We start from the raw sequence: 13,548 nt of genomic DNA, 5'->3' as shown, positions 1-13,548 counted from the left end.
TAAGGAATGGAGAAATCATTACTATTTACTTAAACTAGCCTCATCAAAAGAAAAGTTAAACAATTAGCAAAACTGTTAATGACAGAAAACCTAGTGAACATTCATACTCCTAGGAAAAAGGGGGAAACATATACACATACAACTAATTAATGTGTGTAATTTTTCACTTACAAATTGAATATCATCAGGGACCAGGTAGGTGCAAGCTACCTGCTTTCAGATGCTACTTGGAAGAACAAAGAAGTGACAGGTTAATGGTTTGAGTACACAACTCTGTAATGAATATTCAAGCTCATTAAAACTGGCACAAGTATTGACAGCACAAAGAAGTATGCGAAGGTGTTATCAACTGAAAGTGCAAAGTGAGATCAGCTTTTGAATTATGTTTCAGAAACTCCATATGGCCAGTCAAAACAAAGAGAAAACAGTGTTATGTCATATACTGGAGGTTTCTGGTATGGAAACAAGAAGCAGAGGAATTTCTGTGAAAGCTGACACAGTTCCTTAGGGTTTTAGGCCAAAGTACCAACTGGTTTCCTAAACCAAAGAACTATTAACACAGTGGTTTATACCATGACTTTATGTTGACATGGAGAAAAAAATTATGAAGTCTCAGAACTAAAGTTACAGTCAGAGATCTTTTACAATTTTCTATCAATTATATGAATCCTACTAAGGCATCCTTACCACATGATCACACAACCTCTCTGTAACATTAATAAGGAATGGAGAAATCACTATTTTTTACTTAAACTAGCCTCATCAAAAGATGGAAGACTATGCTTGTTACATGTAACATATTGCAGTTGAGCAGACATCCATCCCCACAGGCTTTCATTTTTGTTAACTGAAATCTCCTAACAGGATTGCCTTTTGCATCCAACAATGGTTCTGATAGCACCTCCAATTACTTATTTCTCGAGGTTTGACTTTTTTCAATCATATTGCAAGAATTCACACTCATATTTCTGGTTTAATCTCCTTGCCTTTATCCTTAAAGATAAATGTATCTGTTTCCCTGGTGGCTCAGTGATAAAGAATCTAACTGGAGATCTAACCAGTAGGAGACACGTGTTGGATCCTCGATCTTGGAAGATCCCACATGCTGTGGAGCAAAATAAGTCCATGTGCCGTAACTATGACCCTGTGCTCTAGAGCCCAGAAGCTGCAACTAATGACCCCACGTGCCACAATTTCTGAAGCCCATGCACTCTAGAGCCCAAGGTCTACAAAAAGAGAGGCCCACATACCACAACTGGAGAGTAGCTCTTGGTCTCTACAACTAGAGAAAAGCCTGTGCAGCAATGAAGACCCAGCACAGCCCAAAGTAAATAAATAAATATTTATTTTTAAAGTATGTTATATCATTCAGAATTAGCACAGTTCCAGAAACCACGGAATCAGCATGCAGATCATTCCAGACCATGATTCCATCAGCATTCCAGATTATTCCAGATCAGCATGCAATCCTTCCCTCTAGCACATCTCCAACAGTTCTCCTTTTTTGCTTCATTTAGATTTATTCCTACCATTTTTCCAGTCTTTTGTATTTCACACTCATATTTGTATCCTTGGCTGAAGAATTACCATAGCATTTTGGTAATCATTCACAAACTGATCATAATTACTTAGAGGTTCATTACACTATTTTTTCACTTTTACATATAATGGAAAAAGTTAAATTATAAAAATTGTATAATAAATGGCATGATCAGAATATCCCCTTCTCAGACCTTCTTCACTGCCCCTAATTCTCAATGCTCATTTGAAACAAGACACAACTAATATTTTAACTCATAAATAAATACACAGGTCATTAAGCTACTATCATTATATATGATTAAAATCTTGGCATCTTACAAGACAGCATAAATTGCATCATCAGATTAACTGGTGTCATTTGGTAAGTCTGTTAGAAATTGATATGGAGTAGAATCAAGTTTTGAAAGTGATAACAGAATTTTAAAATTCGTCTAACACTATTGCTAAAATAATAATAATAAAACTTCCACTTGAACTAGGTAACAGAAAGTTCAGAAGTATGCATTGTAATCACATTGCCAATTACTTTAAGGCCAATTGTGCAACCACATACAAATTTGGGTAATCCCAAGTAAGAAAACTGGTGCCATCTCGTTGATATCTAATTGACTGTGTTATTCAATCAAACCCACAGATCAAGAAGAACCTGAGGTCCAGCACAGCGATGGTGACGAGGTTTTCCCAACGGGAATATTCAGCTACTGAGCCAGGCTCCTGAATCCCAGTGTAATACTCTATTTTCTATCCACATTAAATTTTAAATTCCACATTAAATTCTGTACACATCTTATTTCAGAGTTCTTGTATAAATTGATTAGAGAGGTTTCACTTTTCCAACATTAAATAGTTTATGCTTAATCTTACATCTAAAAACTATTTTCTATATGTTATATCTTTTCTTAATATTTCTAAAACTTTAACTTGTTTATAGTTATTATGCTCATTGTTGCCTGAAATTAATAGTAGGATATATTACCTTAAAGGTTGAATCTGCCTCGTTTTAGCTGTGTGGACCTGATAAAGCCATATTTGCTTGAAACTTCAGTTTGCTGATTTACAAAATGAACATGCTGCTGCTGCTGCTGCCAAGTGGCTTTAGTCGTCTCCGACTCGGTGCCACCCCACAGATGGCAGCCCACCAGGCTCTGCTGTCCCTGGAATTCTCCAGGCAAGAACACTGAAGTGGGTTGCCACTTCCTTCTCCAATGCATGAAAGTGAAAAGTGAAAGTGAAGTCGCTCAGTCATGTCCGACCCCTTGGGACTCCATGGACTGCAGCCTACCAGGCTCCTCCATCCATGGGATTTTTCAGGCAAGAGTACTGGAGTGGGGTGCCATTGCCTTCTCCGATAAAATGAACATATCTTCACTTAAATTAGAGAACTATAAACATCATGTATGATAAGTTAAAAATGCAAGCATGGTTACTAGCTCCTATTAGATAAATCTCCAAAAAACATATTAGTGACATTAAAAATAAATTAACAAAATAATATATTACGAACTTTTTGCAGCCCTACAGGATTATATAAAAATAGTATTTAATTTTTATCAAAAACAAAAATAAAAGATAAAATTGAAAAGAAATAGAAGTAAAATGCTAGATATACTATTGTATGTGCCTCTTTGAGTACACATGAAACCAAACCACTGTGAACAGGATGGAACATTTCAGTTGACTAAATGCTCATGCTTGAAATGAATTACTATAGAGAATCTTAGCCTTTTAATGTTAAACAAAATTATCTCAAGCAATTCTTCTAACTAAAGACTTTCTGAAATGTACCTGTGTGTTTAATACTTGTTTATCCAATATAACATAGCAGAACAGTTGACTGTGTGTTACCCAAAGGTCTCAATGGCCCACCCCCTCTGAATATGTGACTAACATGATTAAGTAAAATTAGCCTTAGAAAGAAATGCACACTCCCCTGCCCCCTGCCATACACACAAGCACAAAACATGACTCAGGCAAAGCATGTTGAATTAAAACCTTAATGTGTAAATGTCACTATTTTACTTTTTTTGCAAGACTTTTTTATTTTACAGTTACAATTGATGATACAAAAATGATTATACTTTTTCAAAATCACCTAAAAATTCTGGTCAAACTGTCAGATATGAGTCAAAGGAAATCTTCTCTTATTATTACTCATCTTTCTCTTAATATGTCTCTCCTTAAGCCAGATATGTGTTTTTGATAGTTTATAAACAGGATTTCTTTGGAGGGAATGATGCTGAAGCTGAAACTCCAGTACTTTGGCCACCTCATGCGAAGAGTTGACTCATTGGAAAAAACCCTGATGCTGGGAGGGATTGGGGGCAGGAGGAGAAGGGGACGACAGAGGATGAGATGGCTGGATGGCATCACTGACTCGATGGACATGAGTCTGAGTGAACTCCGGGAGTTGGTGATGGACAGGGAGGCCTGGCGTGCTGCAATTCATGGGGTCGCAGAGTCGGACACGACTGAGTGACTGAACTGAACTGAAACAGTATTAAAAATTAGTTTAAAGAAAACACAAAAATAGTTCACTGAAGACGTTTTCTCTACAGTGATGTATTCTGCCCAACATTGAACATGGAAAACCTGGATTCTGGCCAGACTTCAGTCTGATTTTGAATTGGAGAGAAGTGAAGAAAAAAACACAGTGTCTCAACTTATGTATAACACAAAATTAATGCCTACTCTGCCTCGAAACAACTTTTCATAGAAACACAAATATCTAAGGCATATTGAAACATCTCAGAAAAGTGGAAGAGTAAATGTAAACAGGAATGTATCAAAACATATTAGGTGAAATTCTTATTCTAGTTCCAAGGAAAATGATATAGCTGGTAATGATCCGAGTAACTTCAAATTCTTCTATTTTAAAATCATAATCTAAGGAATCTCCACACTGTTCTCCATAGTGGCTGTACTAGTTTGCATTCCCACCAACAGTGTAGGAGGGTTCCCTTTTCTCCACACCCTCTCCAGCATTTATTGCTTGCAGATTTTTGGAGTGGGCATACACACTGAGGAAACCAGAATTGAAAGAGACACATGTACCCCAATGTTCATCGCAGCACTGTTTATAATAGCCAGGACATGGAAACAACCTAGATGTCCATCAGCAGATGAATGGATAAGAAAGCTGTGGTACATATACACAATGGAGTATTACTCAGCCGTTAAAAAGAATTCATTTGAATCAGTTCTGATGAGATGGATGAAACTGGAGCCGATTATACAGAGTGAAGTAAGCCAGAAAGAAAAACACCAATACAGTATACTAACACATATATATGGAATTTAGAAAGATGGCAATGACGACCCTGTATGCAAGACAGGAAAAAAGACACAGCTGTGTATAATGGACTTTTGGACTCAGAGGGAGAGGGAGAGGGTGGGATGATATGGGAGAATGGCATTCTATCATGTATACTATCATGTAAGAATTGAATCGCTAGTCTATGTCTGACGCAGGATACAGCATGCTTGGGGCTGGTGCACGGGGATGACCCACAGAGATGTTATGGGGAGGGAGGTGGGAGGGGGGTTCATGTTTGGGAACACATGTAAGAATTAAAGATTTTAAAATTAAAAATAAATAAATAAATAAATATTTTTAAAAAAGGAAGAAAATCATAATCTAATCATATGATTCTGCTAAAGTAGATCAAAGTATTTAACAGGTATAGTAAAATGATAGTATTGATATTCTAAGTATACACCAATCCGAGCTGATTGCCTTTTTTCACCATTAATTTTAAAAACACACAGGCATAGGACACTATAGATAGTCTTACACGCTATGCCAATTCCTATGACCCTGTCATAATACTTCCTTGTTGTTCCAGGGACATCCTCTTTCTTCTCTTGGGCTCATCTGACTTCTACACTAAGGCTGAACTTCACCTTTTCCATAAAGATGACTCTAGTTATTATTAAATCAAATTGATCTCTTACAGTTCTTTTCCCGCTGCCCCCCCACCCCTTCAGTAATGACCCAGGAGTTTATCATCAAATTGTTGTCTGAGTATTTCAGGTATGTTATCTTCATCTAGTTTCTGAGTTCCCTGGGTACCATAATTATATTTTATTTCTTTTAAACATGTCAGTGGTTCATGTATATATTAGCCATAACTACTATCACATATAAGAGTAAACTGTTATCAGTAAAGGAGAAGCAAAGAGAATAAGAGTTCAAAAACCAAAATGTGCTGGAGTGTGTCCCGTTTCATATTAGGGACAGAAGTGTGGAAAATGGAAATAGGGTTTGGATTCTGGGGAAAAGAATGTTAACCAAACCTCATAGTCTGAATGGATGAACATTTCTGGCAACTCTCCAATTATCTCTACTCTCTACTCCAATCACAGCTTTTTGATTACTAATTTTACTTCTTCACATTCTATATATCAGAAAAGATACTGTAAACAATACGGAATGCATTCATAATTTCCCTGAGCAAAAAAACTGTTTATTCATTTTTACATACTGTATCCAGAAGAATTTTTGTCTATTCTCAGTAAATATATCTTGAATAAATAAAAGGATAGATGGATAAATGAGGGAAAAATAGATGTCAATGTCAAAGTGTTTATTCATCTACATTTGTGTTGACAAACCCAGTTCCTGGGCCAAAAAGCCAAGACGAACCATGATTATGTGGAATGCACTGTAAGTACACAATCTGTTTTATTGCAAACCTTCTAAATGTCAACAGGTTCCACCTGGAATATACAGAACTGTTCAGGGCATGTAGTTTTGGAATTCAATAATGCTTGATGAATATAAGCATAACTGTTTCTTACCACTCACACAGACTTTTTTGTTCCCTTTAAAAAATCAAAATATAATTTTCTACTATAAAAAGTAGAAGAGAAAAAATGGCAACCCACTCCAGTACTCTTGCCTGGAAAATGCCATGGACGGAGGAGCCTAATAGTTTACTGTCCATGGGGTCACAAAGAGTCGGACACCAGAGAGTGACTTCACTTTCACTTTCACTATAAAAATTAGGTTGTAACATGAAAGTTTAGTTCTCAAAATCTAAAGTTCACTTTATATTTTCAAATCCCTTTAAATACTCTTAAGTAATCCATGTGTTATTAAAACATAGAAATTTTATTTTCTTAATATTTTCCCCCTGAAATATTAACACTGGATTTTATGGGTAAATCATTTAGTATAAATATTATCACTTTAACATAAGCTGGAATCTTTAAAATATTTCCTAAAAACACTAGATTTTAATTTCAAACAAAAGTATGAATACTTGCAGCTGGTATGTAAAATTACCACAGTTTGATTTTTATAGTAAATATTTTAATTTTATTTTTGATTTCTAATGTTTTTAATACAGATTAATTTAAATGTTCCTAAAAGCATGTGGAGCATACAAATCCCATAGTAATAAAGAGACCATTTTTGGTAATCTGCATAAAAGTAAATATGCTTTAATGACATATTATCATGTACACTTTAATTTTGGCAGGAAGTGATCTACTCTTGATAGTAAGGTAAGATACTTTGACATCCTTACTTTAAAAAATACCTCGCATGATAAACTAATTAAGTTATGTTTCAATAAAAATATAAATTACCCTCAAAAAGTCATAGTTACAAATTCAACTCTACTTTTCAAAAATATCAGTTTTGCTGATGGTTATTTAAAAAAAGAGAGAGAGCAAAATTAAAAATAAGTTAAAAGAGTTAAAATTTTGACTCAGGGCTGGGAGTCATAATGTGGTCAGAAGTGTAACTAGCTCCCTGCACACAAATAAATCCAACATTTTATGCAACACAATAAAATTGAACTGAGGGACAAAAATCCGTGCATGCTAAAACAGTGCCAAACAAGCAAATAAACAAATTTGATTATTTTGTCTGATTTCCCTATGAGTTCCCTTATTACTGTAACTATTACTGGTACTATTTCAGCAATTTGTTTTATTTTTCATGAAGATTACAACAATGGCTTTTTACTTTATATTAAAAATCTTGAATATAATTCATCAGCATAAGCCTGCTGGAGGTATTAAAGAATTATCAATTATCCAGAGCATCTCTAAAAGCTGTCATCAGGATCTCTACCATTTGAAGACTTATTAGGTTCCAGATTTTTGCTTTTCATATGTGTGTTCTTATTTTTTTGCATTTACCTTTTATCTTTGTGTTTTATTAACTGTAGCTTGTTTTCATTGTGCTCTTACCTATAGGAAATATTATCCCAAATATAGATAAAGAAACCAAGCTTTGAAAGGCTTTTTTAAAATAGCTGAATTTTTTTCATCTTCTTTTATCTGGTTAATCTCCTTTTAAGGACCTTTTCATATTTTCAATATGTCATACTTTAACACATCATTTTGAAGATAACAGGTTTGAGTATTATGTGGTAGATAAGTTCAGCTGGCTCCAACATTTAGTTCAATAAAATTACAATTATATCCAGAGCCTCACACATGATCACTCATCCCAGGTAGCCATTAAAAAAAAAATAAAAAAAACACTGCAAAGTCTCATATATGGGATGGACATTGGCAAAGACAACTTCGTATAGATTAAAAAGAAAAAAATCTATGCACACCATAAGAAAGAGAACCAAAAAGAAACTTGTACTGATTGTGGATCAAATGGGCCCATCTTCATATATCAGGAAATGTATCTCACTGTGCTAACTGAACTATTTTGAATCCTAGTTGGATCCCAGCAATGTGCTAATTGCTGGGTTGACTTTTACATCAATGTGATACAAGTCCTATTTCTCGGGGTTTATTGTCTCTTAGAACTGAGCTGCTCTAAGAGTGACATTGCTAGACTGCACCCAGCTGGGATTTGTTGACTACTGGTCCACAATGGGGTAAGTTTAACTGAGGATAAGCATTTAGATGCTTTGGTAGCAATTTGACAGTGCTGCAAGATCCAAATGCATGATAAATGAACTAATTTATTAATACCTGAACAGAAGCTTGGTTTTCTCCCATGAAAAAGTTTCATGGGTCTCCCGACCTCCAGCATGCGTTATGGACTTAACCGTAGTCTTTTCACTATACTCCAGATGTACTTAAAATCCAAAATCTGTTTTTGATGGATAAATGATTTACAAACTACAGAATAAATTTTGAAATTAGCTAGCGGTAAAGAGTTGAAGATAGAGGTTAAAAATACAGTATCACTTGATTCATTTTGTATAAAAATTTAAAGTGAATATCCCAAAATTGCTAAAATTGCTATAAAATCTCTACTTCCATTGTCATAATCCTTATTTTAGAGACTGATTTCTTCTCGCCAATAATGTTACTAAAAAAAAAAAAAAATAGAGATAGTCTAGATATACATCATCCCCTGAGATTACTGTTGTCAATCTAACTTAGATTAGTTACTAAGAAGGAAGGCAGTTCATTTCCTACATTAAAACCTCTGAATATTGTTGACACACTAGTTCCTGTTCAAACTCTGAGAATTGGCATGTAAAGTGAATAATCACTATTTCTCTCACTATTTGTTTAATTCTGATTTAGGAATTATAAAAATTACCAATAACAATCCTTTCTATGAGTTGCCTGTATATCCTCTCTCAAACAAAGCAGGATATGAAAATTTTTTTTTGGAGCCCATTATTATTGTGGTACTTTTATATTTTTACAATGTAATTTCTGAATGGTTGATTATAAGAAGATAAATTTGGAGACTGTATATGAAATGCCTATTTATCACTTTGTTTCCTAGTAATTCACTTTTTATTGTATTTTTTAAAAACATAGATTCATGCCAAATAGGAAATAAAAACAAATTATTAAATTTTAAGATAGTGGTCTTTCATAATAGTTTTAGAGGCACTGTCTTAGAGTAGGTTAAATATGTTATAATCAAGGCAGAAATTTCTATATGAGAGAATCAGCCTCTGGGGTTTACAGGAAGATGATGTCCCTTACTGCTGGCAGGAAAAGGAACTGTCACTGTCTTTCCACCTGGAAATCAGGTTTCAAGTGGGATAAAAATGTAGGCTGTCTGATTGGGGAAGGGATTCCAGGTAGAGAAAACTGTGTGGATAAAAGTACCAAGTCAAAAGAGCTTTTGAGACCTATGAAAAGTATCAAATAGTTCAATATCTCTGAAACATAATGTACAGCAGAGGAGTAGGAAAGAGGCCAAGCTTGATTCTGAGAGGCCTGGAATACACTGAGAAGACTTCAAAATTTATTCAACTGGCAAAGGGGTCCTTTTGATTTTTTTGAGAAATAAGCTTACAATTTTTAGCTGAGCCTTACAAAGTTATATTTGCCAGGAGACTGCTGGAGGTCTAGAGACCCATGAAACTTCTTATTTATGAAGCAGTCTGTGATTAACATATACACATTTCTATATATAAAACAGGTAATCAACAATGACCTACTGTACACAGGGAACTCTAGTCAATATTCTGTAATAACCTATATAAGAAAAGAATCTGAAAAAGAATGGATATATATATATGCATAACTAAATCTCTTTGCTGTACACTTAAGACAAACACAACTTTACTTGCAAATCCACTTGCAAATAAAAATTCACATGTAAAATAAAAACTGAATTAAAAAATTTAAAAATAAAAATAGTTCTAAAATCACATAAATGTATACATTCATCAAATAAAATTTAGAAAAAAAATGAGTAAGCAAAAAAGAAAAAATACAGGTCAAAATACAGCCATTTGTAAACATTCACTGGTATAGAGAAGAGACAGTGTGAACCATATGCTATCCACTCTGTTTTAAAGACATCTTTGCTCACTTTTTATACCACATTGTTTTTAGTCACCAAGTCCTATCCTATTCTTTGTGACCCCATGGTCTGTAGCATGCCAAGATTCCCTGTCCCTCACCATCTCCTGGAGTTTGCCCAAGTTCATGTCCATTGCATTGGTGATGCCATCCAACCATCTCATCCTCTATTGCCCTCTTCTCTTTCTACCATACACATCAATAAATATGCTTATACATTTTTCTTTTAGTGACCACATAAGTTACCATTATATAGATACACCTGGGAAATGACATGATTGCAATATTCAACATGAAAGGATTAGTCACACTAACATCTGTAGCCATGAGGCTGTCAAGGAGGTAATTACTGTATGTGTTAAAAATTGGGAATGGTACCTCAGTGAAACAGTGAAAGAAGATAGGTTATATACTTTGAACATATTGATTAAAGCAGGCTCCAACTCTTACCAGCTGTGTTTTGGATACATTTCTTGCTTTAGCCTCAGTTTTCTGGAGTTCACCATTATAACGTACATGCTATCTGTGAAATACATCCATAAAGATCCAGCACAAAGCCTAGCATAGAAGCCACTCAGTATTAGATTTTTCTTTGATGAAGGATTGATCCTCAAATGTATGTGGGAGATGAATAACATTAAAGAAGATAGATGTCCAGGAGTCAAGGTGATATAACTAGGAAGAAGACACTATAAAAACGGAGATTTCAGCTATCTGAGTAGGTATAGGGGAAGGCAGATGTTCTGCTAACCAGGAACATGAGCACCCATCCAAGGCTGCACTGACATTCACATATATATTAATGGTGAAGGAGCATAATGAATGACATTACTGCACTTCAGCCTACACATATCAGGGTCATCTATAAATAAGCTTTCAGTCTCCTTCACTAGCAATGTATTAAACACTCATATGGTGACCCCTAACAATTAACTAAAGTTTGCAAATGAGCATGTGTTATACTCCTTCAATCCACTTATATACTTTGGAATCCTGGTGAAACATTATTAGCAAAAAGAAGCTCACATTTTATATCTAGACATAATCTGTGACAATGAAGTCAGGGTTACACATTGTACTCATAGTTTCCATTGTATTTTCTGGCTTTGTGAGGAATACATAAATAGGCCAAGTATCTAGTGATTGCCAGAAAGGTGATCTGGATTGCATAAGAGGAACAAATGAAGACAAATCTATTCCCCTGCTCGAAACGCAACCCAGCACACACAATCTACTGACAGTGAATCAATTCCTTCAGTAGGATTTATGAAGATGGCATGCCTCTAAGAGCTTAGATTTTGTTTAATCCTGTTTAAAGGGTTGTTTTATGTCAAATTCTTTTATAAGTATTATTGATTTTAGGTTTTACTTAGACTACAATAATAACATTGCAGCTTTATCCAAGGATATAGTCTCAAAATCAGGTTTACCAATGATTGGTAAAGAAATTATGAAAAAGTGATTAAAATGACTTACTCCAAATAATATTATTGTGATATCTTGCAAAGCATTAGAGTAGAATGTGTGCCCTAGATATTGAAATATGGCCTAATTTAGCACGCAGTTTATTGCTTAAACATCCCTCCAGTCCTTTGGTACTTCGATACCAAAGTGCAGGTACACACAGGTGTAAATGACTTTTTAAATAGCCCAATCTAACCTGAGAAGGGAGATGAGACACATGATTTTTCTTGCTTTCCAAAGTAAAAGACTACACAAATTTCTAACAGTTTGATCAAAATCATGGTGAAGAAAATAGAATATTCAGCATTTCAAATTTAATGACTCACATTTTTTTTTTGGTCATCTCCTTCAATAGAAAATACTGGCTAGCAAGTAAAAAGATGACTTGCAAAATTACATTAGCACATCAGGAGAACAGTTTGTGAGAGATCCACTTATTAGAACAATACTAGAAAATTATATCCCTTCTTAAAATGTAATAGTACTCATCTGAAATAAGTCATACAGTTTAGTAAATCTGAAATTATCATAAAGCAAAGGCAGCAATATGGCAAGTTTATGAAGAATTCAGAATCAAAATACACAAAAATAGATTAATAAAATTGCTATCATGTTTTCTCTATTTGTAATATCATCAGCATGATAATATTTATCTTGCAACCAATTTCAACTGAAACGAGTTTATAGAAAAATAAAACTGAAATTCAATTAAATGCTTTCATTTATTTATACAAAGAAAAAAAAATCACCTTAACTGTTTGCTGATCTCCAAAAACTGTATCTGTGATAGGTAAACAAGTATGATTTGGCCCCTGCCCTAGTGAATTAAATTATTTTTATAGTTTTCATAAATTACAATTTGCAAACATAAATGTACTTAATTAGGATATTAGAGAAGAAAGGATGGACTGTGAGACAGTACTTATTAGATAAAAAGGCAAAGCTCTATGCTTTGAAATAATCTACGCTAGGCCTTGAAAATAAAGCAAAAATATATACATATTATGTCTAAATAAAGTGAAGGGCAAAGATTAACAGCTATCAAGCCACAGTGATAGGCTTCCCAGTTGTCCTAGTGGTAGAGAATCCACCTGCCAATGCAAGAGACACAGGACGTGGGTTTCATCCCGGGGTCATGAAGATCCCCCAGAAGAAGAAATGACAACCCACTCCAAGATTCTTGTCTGGGAAATCCCATGGACAGGAGCCTGGAAGGGCTGCCACCCATGGAGTCACAAAAGAGGCCTGCTTAACGTAGAAACTACACAGCACATCAAGAGCCACAGTGGTCAGCATGGGTAGGCAAACTGTAAAACTCAAGGAACGGAAACGTGGCTTCCTTCTTTCTTTTCTAAAAGACAGTTTTCAGTTCTTTATTTATTTTTGGCTGTATCATGCTGCATGTGAGATCTTAGTTTCCCAACCAGGGATAGAGCCTCTGCAAACTTCAGTGGAAACGTGGAGTCATTACCGCTGGACCACCAGGGAATCCCCCAACTTACTTTTCACCAACACATTTCTTATGACTGGATTACACAGTAATTCCCCCCACAAACTCCCATAAAGACAAACTGAAGTCCCTGGAGCCACTAAGTGATGCGAGTTAATTAATTAATTTAAAACCTAAATGCCTTTTAAAATTTTTTTAAAAATAACAAAATAAGGAATAACCTAAATAAAGCTGAGGCGGTTTCTTAGCCAAGCCAGAAAAAGGCAAAATGCAATATGTTCCCATGCTCTTTCTGTCATTTCAGCTTTGTTAGAGTCTCCTTAGTTTGTGGCATTTAAACTTAA

At 34.8% G+C, this 13,548-nt stretch overlaps 1 protein-coding gene across 1 annotated transcript in view; it reads right to left on the bottom strand.

The window, feature by feature from the left end:
- Window positions 1-13,548, bottom strand: part of DPP10 (dipeptidyl peptidase like 10) — a 760,992-nt gene that overhangs the window by 519,567 nt on the left and 227,877 nt on the right. The gene's annotated exons all lie outside the window — the stretch shown is intronic.

This window comes from Budorcas taxicolor, chromosome 2 (assembly GCF_023091745.1).
Source record: "Budorcas taxicolor isolate Tak-1 chromosome 2, Takin1.1, whole genome shotgun sequence".
NCBI classification, from domain to species: domain Eukaryota; kingdom Metazoa; phylum Chordata; class Mammalia; order Artiodactyla; family Bovidae; genus Budorcas; species Budorcas taxicolor.
The sequence above is the reverse complement of the archived record's forward strand: the minus strand, read 5'-3'. Positions and strand labels throughout refer to the sequence as shown.